Source organism: Anolis sagrei, chromosome 2, assembly GCF_037176765.1.
Source record: "Anolis sagrei isolate rAnoSag1 chromosome 2, rAnoSag1.mat, whole genome shotgun sequence".
NCBI lineage: Eukaryota > Metazoa > Chordata > Lepidosauria > Squamata > Dactyloidae > Anolis > Anolis sagrei.
This window is the reverse complement of record NC_090022.1, coordinates 250,291,425-250,310,057: the sequence shown is the minus strand read 5'-3', so window position 1 is coordinate 250,310,057 and position 18,633 is coordinate 250,291,425.

Sequence of the window (18,633 nt, the reverse complement as noted above, 5' to 3'; positions counted from 1 at the left end):
CAGCTTCCAACATCCCCTAGACCAGGCACTTTAGGAGAGGAGGATGATCCAAATGCACTGCTTCCAAGATGCAAGCTTTCTTCTCCTTGGATTTCTTTGAGAGCATCCCAATCCCTGCATATTTCCAATTTCCTATTCCTGGGCTGCAACTCCCAGCAACCCTTCAGATAGATAGATTAGATAGCGGTAGGTAGGTAGGTAGGTAGGTAGGTAGGTAGGTAAGAAAGTAAATAAATAGATCAAGAGGACTGCTGGGAGTTGCAGAATAGGTAGAGAAGGAAGAAAGGGGAGAAAGAGGAAGGGTTTTTTTTTTTATTTATTGTGTCAGGCAACCGAACAGTTGTATTACATTTTTTGACAGAACAAACAAACAAACATACAAAAGACACAGAGTTTGCAAGCTTGGTAGTTGATTAAATGTCCTTTGACCAGTATCTGGCCACTTGGAGTGCTTCTGGTGTTGCTGCAAGAAGGTCCTCCATTGTGCATGTGGCAGGGCTCAGGGTGCATTGCAGCAGGTGGTCTGTAGTTTGCTCTTCTCCATACTCGCATGTTGTGGATTCCACTTTGTAGCCCCAGGAAGGGTAAGAAAAGGAAGGAAGGAAGGGAAGAGGAAGAGAAGGAAGGAAAGAGAGAAGGAAAGAAAAAAGGGTAGGAAGGAGAGAAAGAAAGAAAGAAAGAAAGAAAGAAAGAAAGAAAGAAAGAAAGAAAGAAAGAGGGAAGGAAGGTTGGCCAGAGCAATGTGTGGCGGGTACAGCTATAATAAATGAGGGATGTGAGGAAACTGGAATAGTTACTCATACAACTCCTGATGAGTTTTTCCTCAAGGAGCTGTCACTCCATTTTATTCAGAAAAATGACAGGAGAAAGGGAAAAGGAAAAGGGCTCTGTGGCCCCTTCTACACTGCTGTATAATTCAGATTATCAAATCAGACAATCCACATTATCTGCTTTGATCTGAATTATATGAGTCTACACTGCCATATAATCCAGTTCAAAGCAGATAATTTGGATTTTATATAGCAGTGTAGAAGGAGCCTATGTCAGCTGCTAGACTGTGCAACTTTTTAGGAGGGATTTATATAAATAAATCCCTCCTAAAATGTTGCAAAGTCAATCCATGCCATGGTTACACCGCATTTCCAGGGTGCTCGCCCCAACCTGGCAGAAGGAAAACATAACATTGAACTGAGTCTGTGGCAGCCAAATGCATTTGGACATTCTCTTCTCCTGACCTGTTTTTTCACATGGGATTGGTATAAATCCAGCAGCTGAACCTGGAATCTCCCTTCTTCCATTTCCTCTTGTCAAATTTCAGACTGTAATGGAACAACTCATTGAGAAAATCTAACTGGTGGGCTGGATATGTAACTAGTAGGCTTGGGCGGTTTCGTTCGTTAATTTTGTAATTCGTTATTAATTCGTATTTAAATTAGCTTATGATCCAATATTGAGCCATGCAGGAATAGTGTGAGGAGTAAATTAGATTCGAAACATTTTTTTCAATTAATTTCGTAATTATTTCGAAATTATTTCGTAATTATTTCGTAATTATTTCGTAATTATTTTCGTATGTCTGGTGCAAGTTTTATAGTTGTTGTTTGTTTTATCACACCAACAGTCAACAACAGAGGGAGAGGGAAGCTTCAGAAGTTCCCCCTGTCCCATTTGGAGGTTTTTTTAGCATATTGCGCAATCGCGTCCACCATTAACGAATCGATTCGTAATTATACGAAATTTCGTAAATTTCGAAATTTTTAAAAGGAAAATTTCGGAATTCTTTTTAAAAAAATGAAACGCGATGGACCCCTAAAAACGAAACGAGTTTAGAAACAAATTTTTCCGTTGTTATCCAAGCCTAGTAACTAGCCCTCTGTCCTCAAAGGCAGAATGGGGACAGAACATCAAAAGTTTTAGTTTTTGGCATCTTTTGGGTTCCTGGAAACAGAAGACTCAACCTATATTTCCTGCTCCCAAAGGTCGCACTCTTTCATAGTTCATAATCATGTCAACGAACTTCAAGACAGGATTAGGATTGTGTTTCTTGTCTCTGTTGGGAATGCTGATTATTGCAATGGTTTAGAGGCTTTGTCAAATAAGTCATCTTGTGTGTAAAGCTATAAAGCTAGATGTTTTCTTCACCCCAGGTTAATTGCTTAAACAAATTCAAGGAACCTGCTGACTGGACACTGAGGCAATATAACTTGTAATTTCCAATTGCTTTACCAAAGACAAGTGAAATAATGTATTTCTCTCTGTATCTCATCATCACTCCCTATGCCCACACAATTGAACTGGATAAGGTAGACAAAGGTTATTTTGAGTTTTGTATACTGCACTAGAGGTGGTAGTGCCTATCCCATTTCAGGTCTGACAGGGATTTAATAAATCACTTCAGCACAGAGAACACTACAGCATTTTGTTAGAAATGCCACCAATTAAGCTGGATATATGGAACGAATCTTTTTCATTGGGAAGGGAATTGAGTCTTGTCTCTACTGTTTTCGGAGACTATTAGCATGTGACTTGTAGAGGAGTATGCTGTCTTCCAAAATTAAGTCCATTAATTATTCAGCCAAACATCCCCCCTCCCCCTTCCCAGCCTTCATGGTAGACTGTCTCTTAAAAGTATGTCATCAGGTTTGCATGCTGCTTTTTAAGCATCTGTGCTTGAAACAAATTTGAAGCATTGCTGAAGAAGGCTCGATGCTTGTCTGTTCAACAACAAAGCCATGAACCAAGCTATACACTGAGGAGAAAGTCAAAAGTTCTGCCCTGTTAAGCTGAATCACCTTGCAAGTCCGATACAAATGTTAAGTGGCACTTCACTGAATATGAAGAACCAAATGTGAATATTTCCAGTCTAGCTAATAAACATTTTCACTTTATTGGGTTGGATTCTAAGATCCTGTTGACAGAGAAGTGGCTTTAGGGTGCCCGTCAACAGAAGAACAGGGAGAATACTTATTGATTTCCTCAGGTTCCTGCAGCACATTAAAAAAAATCTGGAGGATTGGGATGCTCTCTAGAACAGTAATGGTAAAATAGGAGATTTTATAAAGGAGAGAAATTCAGCAAAAATCACCTTTGAACAACTCAATCTATGAGAAGTTTGCTACGTTGGGTTTTGATGATCCGCTCTCTCTGAAAACAATCCCCCCTCCCTCCCTGGCAGCATGGGCTCACTGGAGGTCTTTGAAAAAATTAACCAGAGTATTTGCCATTAATACAGTGCTGAGCCATGGAGAAGTTGACCCATGTTTTCAGGGTAAATTTCTAGACTAAATTTTAGAAAAATTGAAGTCATGTCCCTTGCCCTAGATTTTCAAAGGACTGGGAGAGGTGGTCAGTATGTGGAAATAATCTATATAAATAAAAATGAAATGTTCATTTGTGGAATTAACATAACTCACATCTGCAGGACAAATTGACACAAAATTTGGACACTACACCCATCACTCATAATCCCCCCCCCCCAAAAGGAGCAGAAAGGACTTAAAACACACAAAAAAGCTAAATGTCAATAAAGCGCATGCACAAAAATGACAGCTCCCAGCATCCCATAGATCAGGCCTTTTAGGGGAGGAGGATGCTCCAAATGCACTGCTTCCAATTTGCAAGCTTGCTTCTCCTTGGATTTCTTTGAGAGCATTCCAATCCATACATATTTCCTATTCCTGGACTGCAACTCCCAGCAATCACCCAGTTAGATAAGATAGATTAGATAGTAGGTAGATAGATCAATCAGGAGGACTGCTGGGAGTTACAGTCCAAGAATAGGTAGTGAAGGGAGATAAGGAAGAAAGGGGGGGAGGAAGAAAAGAGGTAGAAAAGGAAGGAGATAAGAAAAGAAAAGGGTGGGGAAGGCAAGGAAGGAAAGAAAGATGGGGGGAGGGAAGGATGGAGAGAAGGAAAGGAGAGAAAGAGGGAGGGAAGTTGGCCACAGCAACGCATGGCGGGCACAGCTAGCAAATAATAAATCTGCTTACCAAAAGCTAGTTTTCTTGAGTTCAAAACTATAGGATTCCTTTGTTATAAGTGCAGCAGTGAGTACTCTTGTGATGTCATATCCTAATTAATAATTTACAGAAATCCACACTGTTGCTTGCTTCTGCTGTTGTGAGAGAATCCGTAAGTTATGTAATTGCGGTAGTAAAACAGAAACAAAGAACCCTTCTTAGTTGCACCTTGCCCATGGTGACACTGAAATTTGGTTTTTCTAAGTCCTGTGGATATCTAAGGGATATCTGGCAAGCTTCGCTAATTGTGGATGATGAATCAGGAACCCAGAATCTCACTTGGTTGAAGGCAAACAGCACAGACTTTATTCAATTTGTGCAAAAGGGACACTTGTACAGCATGGATGCTTGAAGAGTATATGTGTAAAGGCATAATCATAACCAGACATTTTTATACACAAAGGTTTCTATTCACAGACATTGTCCTGTTTTGAAAGTTTCCTCCCTTTTTCCTGACTGACCAGTGCCGAGAAGCAGGCTGGCATCCTCCTGGACTCTAATTGGTCAGGAGGCAGGTCCGAGCTAGGAGTTGCCCTGATTGGCAGAGGCAGTGGTGACATAGCTAGGGATCTCCTCCCAGATGGGAAGGGAGGCCCCAGGGCTTCCAGTGGACTGGTGGAGGCTGTCCAAGGGAGGGAGGAACTCAAGGGGCTGCGCCAACCCCTGGGTGGGTGGCACTGGAATGTGGGAAACAAAGTCCAAAAGCTGATCTGATAGAATTATGCAGATACCAAGACCCATCCAGAAAACACAATGGGAGTTATTGTCCCAGACATCTCCCCATGCCAGGAGACAAAGGAAGACTTCCAAAGATGTATATTTGTTGATGGGATTGTAATCACAGTCTGTCTCGTGGATAGCCAAGATCCCCGAAGGGGAACGACTGGGCAGCTGACAGCTAGACTTCAGCTGAGATCCATGAAGGTCTTTTGTCTCACAGATTATGTCCCTTCTCTGGTTCTCACACAGGGTGTGGAAAGGACACCTGGAATTATTCAAGAGAGATTACTAGACTTCATAGGTTCATGTACGTTTACCTTCATTTTTATAGAATTTAATAATAATAGTAATAAAAACCAATAAAATATAGAAGAGAGTTCACGTGGTGCTTGGTATAGACTCATAGAGAAGGGGGCAAAGGATGGGGGTCTCACCATGGTTGAGTGTAAGCTGGAAGGAGTCATTTGCTGTATTTGTTTATATTTTATTCCCTCGTGCACACAATCACAGATGGAAAAAGAGAGTAAAAAATAGAAGAAATGAAGAAATATTAATAAATACTAAATAATAAATAAATACTAAGTAATAAATAGAGAGCTACATAATACCAGGAGCCTGGGTAATGGAGGTGTTTTAGATACACTATAGACTTCCGGCTTGCTTCTTGGCAGGGAGGAAGAAAGAAGATCAGCTGGGCGATCTCCATTGGAGCTGTGGAGGTTCGCTGGAGAGGGCCAGCTCAGGTCACACAGCTAAGTCAGGGTGGTGTGCCCACATGTGGGGGCTTGGAGGCCACGGAGTGTAGGCTTGCTGCTGGTTCTTGGGAAACCTAAGGAAGGTCGTGAGGACAGCAGCTGTTTCCAATTAATCTGGCCTTCTGTCCTTGGGAAACTACAGTTCATGGATCAAATTATGTCTTATTTTTTATTATGTCTTCGATAACAATGGGAGTATCCACATTGCAAAATTGTAGCCATCTGATACCACTTTATGTGATATGGCTCTGTCCTATGGATATATGGTATTTGTAATTTGATAAGCTGTAGTTTTGTGATTTAAGCCTTACTCTGAACTCCCTTTTACCTCTGTACTATTTTAAATGTTGTTGTTGTTGTTGTTGTTGTTGTGCATCACCTTGGGAGCCCTTGTGGACTGGGAGATGAGAAATAAATGCTTGAAATAAACAGAGTTTTCTGGGTATCCCCTTCTAAACTACAAATCCCTATATTCTATAAGAGAGAGCCATGGCAGTGGAAGTAGTATCATAATGCTTTGGAGTGTGGATACACCCCATGTCTGAAGAAAAGGAGTCTATCAACAGATTCTGCTTTCAACAAGCGTACTTGTGCAGTTTCTCATTTACAAAGAAAGCACATAATCAGATGGAAAGAGCTTGTACACGATCAAGCATTCATTAAATTTTGTAAGCAAAACATGTATGCTGGTCAGCACAGATGTATGAACAAAGTAAAGTTGGCAAAATTGCAAAACCAGAAATGTCCCCCCGTCACATTACTAAATGGATTGTTTGAAATCCTATTTCAACATTCCTAACAGGTCAAGCATCTTGTTTATCAAACCTAGCAACTAAATCAATGCACATTCTTGTTTATATGTGCTGAGGTGGTCTTTACTGCACTAGATGTGATTGAGCTTCAGGCACTTTGTCTTTCTTTCCTTACAGATTTATGTATCATTTTACTCCTTTCATGTGGAGTTCTCTGTAAACACCTGTAAAACTATCCCATTACTCTACTAAATCCCTCCTTCAATTCCTCTATTTTTTTAGTTGTTAAAAAAGAACACACGTAAGACACAAAGAAAAGGAGCATAGGTACTGAGTATTTGTGAAACTCAGCATAGGAGTGGCTGAGATCTGATTAATATCTGGCATGGATTATTTGGTACTAAACACTTTGATCTTACCTTAATTGACTATTCTGCTCCAGTTTCTCTGGAGAGGGGATTACTATACTCCATAGGTAGCACTAGTAGCATCATTATGGGTGCATAGAAGATGAGAACTGCACTGAGTGATACCAAGCCGGTGACACTAAAATAGTAGCCCAAAGAACCGGGATGGCTGTGGTAGGAGTCCCGGGAGTCAATCCCCACAGGGCCTACACTTGAAAAGATTGGGACCTTACCTTAAGGTCTTAATCTTTCCAGGTGTTTAATTAATATGGAGTATACTGGGAAAACCCAGTTTGCTCTGCATTAATTTACTTTTACCTGAAGTGTCCTTTGGATACCTCAGATACAAAATAAGACAGGTACCATGTTTTCGGCCAAAGACTGAAAGGGCTCTAAGTGAATGATTCCCAAACTTTTGATCTTCAGATATGGTAGATATGATGACCAGGGCAGTTTGTGTGGCAGAAGGGAACTTTATTTCTATTTCACCGCTGCTACCAATAAATGTATTGTGGAGGCAAAGGCAGTTATAGTTGAGTAAAAATGGTAATGTGGGTAGCTGAACAGTGGCTGAGCAATTTAATTGATATTTGAGTATATATGTATGTTGAGAGTGAGGCTTATAATGCTGGTATGAGGCTTACCTGAGCAAGGCTTGACTTTTAAAATGATTTGCCTGAGACACTTTACAACGTGTGGACCAATTCCATAAATTGAATCCTTTCTTCAAGATCTTCGGCCGTCTCCCTGTGAGGTAAATCTTCTCTTCAATAACTGGACATAAGTCTTTATTATAATAAACTGAACAAGGAAATGTTTATTCAAGGATACTCAGGCATATAAGTTTATTTGTTACTCAGTATCTCTTAGATGATGTTACAATTGACTTTTGTTATCACAAACACTGGAAACAATTTCCAAAATAACGTTCAGAATGGCTTATCCTTTCACCACCTGGTTTGAACTTATTTTACTTCTGAATACTATTCCTTTTTCAGTCTCCTGACTGACATTCAAGGCACTGGCTTGCTTTTATTTCCCTTCAGCTATCCCACTGAAGCTACAAAGTATTACTGGGGTTCCCTTTCTTCTTAGCTGAGCAGCTATTTACTAATTCAAACAGGTTCAATTGACACTCTAAATAACCAGGCTGAAGACTTAAATCCCTTGGTCCAGCTCCAATCTATCCAGAACCAACCTCCTATTTGGCTCAGTGGCCAAAGACTGAATTTTTAACATGTCTGCTCGACTCCAGTTGACAGTTAGCTCTTTGGATCTGCTCTGGATAGATACATTTCCATTGCAAACTATGTTGCTATGGCAATGCAGCCAACAAGCAGCTACAGTTTAAACTGGCCTGCTTGCCATATAGATCAACTTAATAAACATTTACAAAAACTAATATTATAATTAAATAATTAGTTACAGTAGACTATGATCAGTCAGCACAGTCAGGGATTGTGTTTCTGGGGGCCTGTCAACACTGGCCACATGCTGCAAAATGGACCAGAACTCATACGTGGGCATCCAGATTATGTCCAGAGATTCCTGACCCCTAACACAGGGTAAAACTGGTGAACATGATTTTATCCAGCATTAGCAAAAGTCAAGGAATGCTCTGGTGCAGGCATTCTCAAACTGAAGCCCTCCAGTTGTCAGGAATTCTGAGAGTTGGAGGCCAAAACAGCTGGAGAGCCACAGTTTGAGGATGCGTGCTCTGGAGCTTTCTTTGAGCTTAGGAGCACCCCTACACTTCAGGGTGTGTGAACAGCTGGGCCAGATCTGATTCGGAATTGGCTCCACTGTTCACACAGGCCAGTACTGCCATCTCCTTTTCAGTGCAGCATGGAGAAAAGGGGATGTCACTTACCTTTGTCATTATTGGTTGCCGAAGTGGTGGCCAGTGCCACAGAGCTCAAGACAGCTCCTGGTAATTATTAAGTGCCTTATTAATGTCATAAAAGATACCCATGTGACAAAAGTAAGGAAAACCGTTCAGTCGGGCTCTGGTTTTGCCATTGCTGCAGTTTGGGAACTGAGATGTGTCAGCACCAAGGCAGAATCCAGGATTGATCCAAAGCAACAATGCTTCAGACCAGTCCCTGATTTTGTGGCCCATGTAGAGGGGTCCTAAAATATCCTCAGAGATTAGTTTTAAAATTACAGTGTAAAGAAATGTATACATCAGGCATCCTCAAACTGAGGCCCTCCAGCTGTTTAGGCCTTCAACTCCCAGAATTCCTGACAATTGAGCAAGCTTGTTAGGGCTTCTGGGAGTTTGAGGCCCAAACATCTGGAGGGCCACAGTTTGAGGATGCCTGGTATACATACATGAAACCAACAGGATCCCAGTGATAATCTTATCAATTTAAAATATACAGGTAGGTAAGAACATAACATGGAAGCATATTTGCATAAACTAAAACTAGGCATCCCAGCTTTACTCTCCCCCTTTGTTTTTCATAAGTTTACAAGACTAATTGATTATAATGAATAATACTGTCTATTACAATATCTCCCACTGCCCCTCCCCTGCTGCTAAAATGGAATCTTTAATGAAAGTTTGCTTTAATTATATTACCCTACCCCTGCTGTTAGCAGACTATATACTATCTAACTGCAATCCTCAAAATGCTATGAACGTGCACCTCTTGGGAAGATTCCAGGGTAGCAATCTAAAATCAACTTCTCTGAAATTAGGAGGTTTCCAATATTAAAGACTGTGAGTTAGTACTTATCCTAACTAATCTTTATTAAAATGAATCGAAATTGCATGCAAGGAAAGAACAGGATCGGAGTGCTCCCTTTGTTATAGGTCTCACTATACACATACAAATATGTACTGTGGAATTGGTGTATGCATATATTGTGTGTTTTGCCCATCTGGTTTGTTTACTCATGGCAAACTCATTTCTTGCATCGTTTTCACACATTAGCATACATGCCATCTCCTCTACAGAAGGGTTAGATTTGCCAGCATGCAAGCCAGAGTGGGAGACACATTTGACGGCTGGAAACAAACAAGGAAACCAAGAAGTGCTAAGCACATTATGTTGTTGCAGCAGCTCTCAACTCCCTTCCAAGGCTTTCGTGTGATATTCCCCTGTTCATATAGTGTTTTAAACTGTTTAAACCGATCTTACTGTATGTGGCATTGGGTACATATGGGAATGGTGTACAATAAATACATACATTTTGAGAATAATCAGAATATTGTTTTTTATGCTAGTGGGACATGGTGGGTTTGTTTATGGCTACAAAATAGAAGTAACTCACCAGAATCTTTCTAAAGTGATAAAAAAAATGTGCATATATTGCTTGAGGAATTCTAGCAAAGATGAGACAGGAGAAAACAAAAGTACTAGACATGGTTACAGAAATCTCTAAAGCTAGCTTCCATAAATTCATGTATTCTAAGGTCACTGTGATCTGTGTGTTCTCTGCCTTGCTTTAGATCAGAAAGAAAAATGTTGAAGAAGATAAAAACACATAGAGACATGGAAAAACACCAAAAGAAAACGCTAATAGTTGTTTGGCTGCTGATTTCCCACTCTACCTAATTCAAGTAGCACGCCAGAGCACTGATATTTTGCTTTCCAACAATTGCAACTAGACTGCCCATAGGCCACTCATAAATACCATGATTATACCTTTACATGAAGAGAGAATGTATTTTATCCAAGTGTCTTCATCTTTAAGCAAAACTAACAAGGTCAACAGCAGTGGCATCACTCAGGCATGTAGGGGGTGACAACCACACTGGGTGAAGCCATCAGTCAGGACAGGAAAATGACTTTAAAACATCCCTGTAGTTAGATATCATCACAAAAACAGTTTTCATATGCCTAGATTACATGTCCTGTAGCAATAGACCTATAAAGTTAAAACTCTGTGCTGGTTTACCTTTATGAAACTTCAAATGCTCTTGCATTCCAATCAGAGCTGTCATTATTACCCAATTACAATGATTCTTTGAAGGATGTGGTTTTGCCTCTACAAATACACATTTCTTTTCATTGCTAAAGGTTTTTCTTAAAAGTGGCTGATTTTGTCAAATTTTCTGGTATTTTTGCTATATTATTGTGCTATGGTCAAGGTCCATGGGGGTGACACCAACCCTAATAACATCACTATTAACTTCAGTGGAGATTTTCTGTCAACATTCAAAGCCCATGTGTTCTCTCCATGGCACAATAGGCTTCTTAGCCAAATCTAGATTTTACAGTATAATGTGTAAATGGATACCACTTGCTTCACTACTACATTGTACAGAACAAGCACATAGATCTAGATCCCTAAAGCTCTCAATGAAGTCCAGCTGATTAATATTTCACTACTTTAGCTATGTAAAAGCCTAATTATCAGCAAAAAGTTGGATCATACATTCTTTTTTCACCATATAGACATTGCTAGAAAATTACATTATACAATTGGCAGAAAGAAGTAGGATATTTATTTACCTACCTCATAGGGCTGTTGGGCTGAATAATTAGCGAATATTTGCTCAATAGGTAATATCTTACACTTAGTCTGAGCATTAAGGTTTCCTCTTTCCCTTGACATTTCTGCTAATATTATCCCTTGTTCATTTTAATTGCTTTTAAATCTGTGTGCATCAAGTGCTTAATTGTCAAGATCTCATTACACCAAGCTATGCTTATTAAAAACAATGCTTTTAGTACTGGAGAGATTACATTCCGTTCCTCCAAATGCTGAAGAAAATGAGTTTCTACGAAAACAAGAAGCTACAACGTTATATGTATATATTGTTATTGAGGTAAACAGTGTACATGACAAGAAAAGAACAACTAGAATTATTTGTGCAACTCTCTTCTCCAATTTGTATGGCAGAAAGAATGATCAGATTCTCATCAAATTTAGTACAAGAAACCAAAACACAAATATAATAGTTGGAAATTGAGCCTAGCTTCCAAGCAAAGGAAGCCATCAATAAAATTAATGTTAACCCATTAAGTATATTGAATAATTAGAACTCTATTTGCAGCTGGAATCAAAAGAATACCCTTATTTGGATGTATGTCCCTGTCCTGCTGGCTCAAGTAGGATAGATTTGCATTTGAAAGTGTAAAGAGACAAAGTGAACTTTATACCACCACATGTATAAGAATTTGTAGACATGGATCTTTTGGTGTATCGTTGCTCTGTAGTAAAAGGAAACAATTGAAGAGCATGGAGAAATCTAAAAGAAAGAGACATGAAGGAAGCAGTAACTTCCAAAACAAAGTGTCATTTGTCCTGGCACATTTGAATAAAAGTACTGTAGTGACATTTAAATGAAAGCATTAATTTCATATTTAATTTGCTGCTTAATTAATTTAAGCCAAATAGGCTTGGCAGGTCACACATCACAGAAAATATATGTGCTCTTTAAAACTGCCTGCTGAATCAAGTGAGGCAGCGACCTCTTCTCACTTTAGATTCCCATCTATTCTATCGCAGGCCTGTGCACCAACCCCAGTTTGCTTTGGGGCATATCTACACTGAACTGACAATTCAAGAAATATCTCTGGCTGCAGGCTGGGAAACAGTGTGTAACTTTAAAATGAATTAGGAAGCCTTTGTCTCTCCAGGTATTTTAGACAACATCTTCCATCATCTCCTATCATTGGCCATACTGGCAGGAGATGCCAGGAACTGCATATGGAGGACCAATGATTCTCAACCCTACTACCAAATCAGGAGAATGTCCTTTTGACCAACAACATTTCACCAACCCTTTAAAGAAGTAGGGTGCCAGATATGGCCAAAAGCAATCTGGAGTTGGTGCACAGTTTACAGCTCCTGTTATTCATTGGTGGCCTCTAATCCAAGTGATAAAACAGGCTGACCCTGTTTAGATTCTAAAATCAAATGAGATCTGGTTCCTTCAGGGTTTTTAGGCCTTCCGAATGAACTACAGCATTATAATTCTTTATTTTTTTTGTTAAGGAGAAGAATGGGACATTTTCAAAGTAAAAAGAAACTTACTTGATGGTATTTATTATTTATCGTGTCATCAGCAACCATTGTATTACAATTCTAACAGAGCAAAACAAACACAGAGATTAAAAAGAAAAAAAGAAAAGAAAAGAAAAGAAAGAAAGAAAAAAAACCACACAGATTTTGCAAATTTGGTATTTGGTTAAATGTCCTTTGACCAGTATCTGGCCACTTGGAGTGCCTCTGGGATTGCCGCAAGAAGGTCCTCCATCGTGCATGTGGCAGGGCTCAGGGTGCATTGCAGCAGGTGGTCAGTGGTTTGTTCTTCTCCGCACTCGCATGCCGAGGATTCCACCCTGTAGCCCCATTTCTTAAGATTGGCTCTGCATCTCGTGGTGCCAGAGCGCAGTCTGTTCAGCGCCTTCCAAGTCGCCCAGTCTTCTGAGTGCCCAGGGGGGAGACTCTCATCTGGTATCACCCATGAATTGAGGTGCTGGGTTTGGGCCTGCCACTTTTGGACTCTCGCTTGCTGGGGTGTTCCAGCGAGTGTCTCTGTAGATCTAAGAAAACTATGTCTTGATTTAAGTCGTTGACGTGCTGGCTGATACCCAAACAGGGGATGAGCTGGAGATGTCTCTGCCTTGGTCCTTTCACTATTGGCTGCTACTTCCCGGCAGATGTCAGGTGGTGCAGTACCGGCTAAGCAGTGTAATTTCTCCAGTGGTGTGGGTCGCAGACACCCTGTGATAATGCGGCATGTCTCATTAAGAGCCACATCTACTGTTTTAGTGTGGTGAGTTGTGTTCCACACTGGGCATGCATACTCAGCAGCAGAGTAGCATAGCGCAAGGGCAGATGTCTTCACTGTGTCTGGTTGTGATCCCCAGGTTGTGCCAGTCAGCTTTCGTATGATGTTGTTTCTAGCGTATGATGTTTCGTATGATGTTGTTTCGTATGATGTTGTTTCTTGATGGTGGGAATGAAGGATTACAACTGGTATTGGAAATTGCTGGGAAACATGTTTGGAATAGAAAAGTTTGAATTCTTTTTTTTCCCTCTAAAACTGAGAACTGCAAAAAAAAAAGTATGTCAGCAACAAATATAGCCTCATGACACATTTGGAAGACTCCTGTATTGCCTTTTGTGTATTTCCAGTTGCTTTAGAGTAGCCATCTAAAAATGGGGGAAAGGGGGTATAATCCTTCAATAGCTGTGTAGAAAAACACCTGTTTAAATTCTGTTTTCTATATAACTATTAAAATTACAAGAAATCTTTCCTCTTTTATATTTGCCCACACTTAATTATCACTATGGCACTACCTTCCCATGGTAGTGGAGTTGTGTTATCCAATGAGGCGAGAGTGCTGTTACTGGATCTCCTATGTCACACAGGCTTTTACTGAGAAAACTAAATGTGCTGAGCAGCTACTGGGCAGGAGCAGTAGTAGAGGGTGACACTGGCAGAAGATCTCTCAGGAACAACAGCAGTGTAGAAAAATTTGATCTAGGATGAAGAAATGAAGTAGGAGAGTGACTGATTGAATTTTGCAAGGCCAACCATTTATTCATCGCAAAGACATTCTTCAAGCATCCAAAGAGGCACTTTTATACATCACCTGGCGGCCAATATAGAAATCAAATACTTTTCATAATTGTAAGCAGAAGATGGAAAAGCTCATTTTTTCTGAAGAAAGTGAAAGAAGAAAGAGCAAATGCAGGTTTACAGATGAGCATTAAGAAAGCAGGAATAATTACCACAAGTGCTTTATACAATTTTAAAATAGACTATGAAGATACTGAAATACAGACAATCCCCACATTATGAACAAAATAGGTTCTGTAGGTTTGTTCTTAAACTGAATTTGTTTGTAAGTCAGAACAGGTACATTTCTAAGTGTAACTTCAGCCAGATAGATAGATAGATAGATAGATAGATAGATAGATAGAGGCTTTGGATAGCATAGGGAAGCATCAATAGCCCTGTGGTGTTTGTTTTGCTGCCTCTGTTCCTGTTCAAAAGATTTCACCTCACTTTCCTTTCCTGTGATAACTGGATTTTTAAAATTTTGGCTTGTTGTCGAAACAAGGATAGGTGAGGAAACTTCAGCTAAGACATCTTTTCCCCATGAAAACCCTTCCTGGGGTAGATTTCTCTCATATCCAGTTGCCTCACCCTCGTTCTTAACTATGGACTTCATCCCACAAGATAAATAAAATGAAGTAAAATGTTTTTCCTTTAAGCTTTGCCATGTCCCATTTTGTAATTAAATGGAAGATTTTCCTACCCTATAATACCTAATCCTTTTCTCTGCTTCCAAAATTTATCCATTTGTTTTGCCATCACATGAGAGACGTGTGTCTCCTCCCACTGTCTCCTCCTCTATTGTTTGCCCTCAAAATCCTTCAATTGCAGGAAAGTTAAGGCATCAATCTAAAGTCACTACTTTTTCTGAGGTCGTTTTCCTCATACCCTTCAACTACGGCAGAGTTAAGGCATCAGTCTTAAGAAATAACTTTTTCTGGGGTCGTTCGCCCTCAACACCCTTCCAATGAAGCTGAGTTAAGGCACTATTTTAAAACACTTATGTGTGTGGGAGCCACGCCACCCAAAGGAGCATTACTATTGTTTTTGTAAAAAATTACATTACCTCCTTGGTTCTAAAAATTATGGTGGAAGAAAGGATTCTATACTACCATCTCAGCTCCTCACCCCCCCCCCCCCATGATGACATCATCTTTTATTTACAAACGGGCAAGTGGGGATTCCAATCCAATTTTAAACTGGACGATTTTACACATGTGAGGAATTGAAAAATAAGTCACTTTCCAATTGACTTAGGAACTGTGGGGAAAACCTGCACTTTAGAAACAGTGAAATACCTGGAACCCACAGTTGAAGCTTGCATCATGTAATGTGCTCCATAGGTTGCCAATTCTTAAGTGGCTAGAAACGCTGATTTTATTGTGTGTGATGATGTCCTATGAGTAATTTGTAATGTTTGTAATTCAGGAACTGTCTGTAGTTGAAGATCTTCAATCATTAATCAGAATGGAGACTAAAGTCTAGAAATCAGAAGAAAACAAGGGCTTGGAAGGGCAGCTATCAAAGAACTAAACAAAATCTTGAAGTGTAAAGATATATAATTGAATACTGAAGTTAGGATGGTCCATGCCACCATATTTCCAATTTCTATATATGGTTGTGAAGACAGGTGGGTAAAGGAAGCAGACAGGAAGAAAATCAGCTCATTTAGTGCTGGAGAAGAGTTCTACATATCCAACAGACTGCTCAAAAGGTAAATAAATGGGTCCTAGAACAAATAAAGTCTGAACTTTTCCTAGAAGACAAGATAACTAAACCTTAAGCTGTCCATAACATGAGAAGACATGGCTCACTAGAAAATACAATAATGCTTGGTTAGGTAGAAGGCAGCAGGGAAAGAGGAAGATCATATTACAGATGGATAGACTCAGTCAAGGAAGGTATGAGTCTGCAAAATCTGAACAGGGCTGTTGATAATAGGGTGACTTGGTGGTCTCTCATTCATAGAGTCACCACAAGTAAAGCTGAATTTACAACAGTTAATAAATACATGATAATTCTATAGCTCCATAAATGGTTAACAAGAAAAAACTCAAATATTGAATGCGCATATCTATAAACTGCATCTCATTAGTTCCCTTAAAAGCTACATTTCCTAGCCTAATAAATAAGTAAAAAGAAAGAAGTAAAATCTTGGCAAAAGTAGCAAATAAGAATGCAGCCTGAAGGAAATCAGGGACAGATTTCTTTCCTGAAAGACATTCATTCTTTATGCTGCTAACTTGCCTCTCTTTTTAACAAAGTGAAACCTCCCCAATGTCATTTTATGCAGATGAGATGCTCTATACAAATGGAAGAAAAATGTGAAGCTGGCACTCTACTTAATCTTAAGAAGAGGCAATAAGTGTCAGAAATAGCAGAACATAAAAGGTCCCTGATTTCAGATACGCAAGTAGCCGGGGTCTGTTAAGTACTGGTGTTAGCTGTACTGCCTTCCTAAGCAAAATGGAGAGATGATTCCATGCCTGTGCATGGTGTGGAGTTATCACTTAATCAGAGCTTGGGAAAGGGCTTAATCAGAGCTTGAAAAAAGAACTTTTCCAGTCTCTGGCCTTAGTGTACAGCTGCCTATTTCAAGAACTGGAAGTCTATATACACAGTGTTGGAAACAAAGAGGCATCAGCACTTACATGGCACAATCAGTGGGCAAGCAATCAGTGGGCAATGGAGAGCTAGTTTTCACAATCTGTCTTTCCTTAAATCTATGGACTTAGGGGCCTTTTTTCTTACCTCTCAATGTGATTTCCCACCTTCAAAATAAGAGTTCCTTTTGGGAACAGCTATGGAGCTCCACATTCCAGAATTATGCATGTAACCCCCATACATGAGAGCCACATGACTTTGGATAACCAAGAATAGCTTAACAGCTTTTATCCCTCTCCTTTTTTAATCCTTGGATGAATTTCCTAAGATAATAAACAAAACCAAAAGATTTTTCATTTTTCTTGTGCTATAGCATTTTGAGTAAAAATTCTTTTTTCTACCATAAGTTCTTGTTGAAGTAGTTTTGCTGCACTCTGTATAATATAACTAGCAAATATTTCAATATCCCAATGGAAATATTGCCTTAATATTTCAATATGCCAATGGAACCGAAAATGGTCGACCTATGGATGGAAAACATTGTTCTGTTGGGGGTACCTTTCATAATGGATGCATCATGTAGGATGCATGCTGTTGATGGGATCAGCCAGAGTTAGCAACAGCAAGAATGACCACCATATTTCCCAATATTTTTTTCTCCTTCCTCTTTTAATTTTGGCACTGTGAGCTGCTGCGAAACCAACAGAAACCTACCACCTAGGAAATAATATTCACAGTTATTAATTCCCAGGTTAAAACAGGTTTTCTGACAGTCAGAAAATCCCACTGAAGACATTTGTATAATTTTCTCCCAGTACTTGAAATGGCAAGTGCCGACAGAAATATTTTGCTTCCTGTGCAACACTATGGGATATTCACCAAATGTGGTGGAAATGCCCTAAACATCCCAGATGTAGCATTTTGAAGCAAAGTATATTTTTGCACAAAAATGGTCCACAACCACCCTTTGCCCATCCCTGTTGTAGAACATGTGCTTCTTCACCTCAAACCCCCCTGTTCTAATAACATCATTTCTAGAATGTATTTAAAGTGAATAGAACCCCGGATTCAACATAACCCACAAATTCCTAAAGGAGAAATCTTAAAATCTCTTATGTGTAAGTCAATGGTGACCCATCGACTTTCACAGCAAAGTGCTTCAGTGTTTGAGAAACCTGTGTGTCAGCCGCCATCGCACCGGCTCTGACTATGTGTAAGTAGATACATTTTAACCCAGTGGAATTCACTTTTGAATAAATATGAATAATATAGGGCTGCCCATATAAATATATTAGGCTGGAGGTGATTCATTTTAGTTGACATCAATGTGATAAAATGACTCAACCACAGTATTTCTAGCTTAGAGTGTTTATGGATTTGGATTCATTGCTTTCCTTTTGAAAATCCTGATTGAACCGGCACACTGTGTCAGACTGCAACTTTGCTTCACGGAACCTGGCAGAACAGTTCATATATTCACTGGTAAGGATTTGCTTTGAAAACGTAAAGTCTTCTTTCATGGGCAGACTTCACATTAAAATTATGATGCTGCTAGTGACAGATTTCAAACTGAAACCTGATGCTGTGTAGTGCTAAATCTCAGTTAAATGTGCCCTGTACAAGATATTTGGCAGACCTAGATAACTGAATCGATGTTGTTATGAAAGGACTTTTCCACAAGTTCTGCCAAGAAAATATCCCTTAAGATAGAAAATCTCTTTTCTCTCGCCTTGACTACATAAGGGTATGCCACCTGAGAAATCAAGGTTGCTACAGCAAACATGAAGTAGAGAGAGATCCATTAAATACATCACACATGCAGCTCAATTCTATGCATGTTTACTTAGAAGTAAA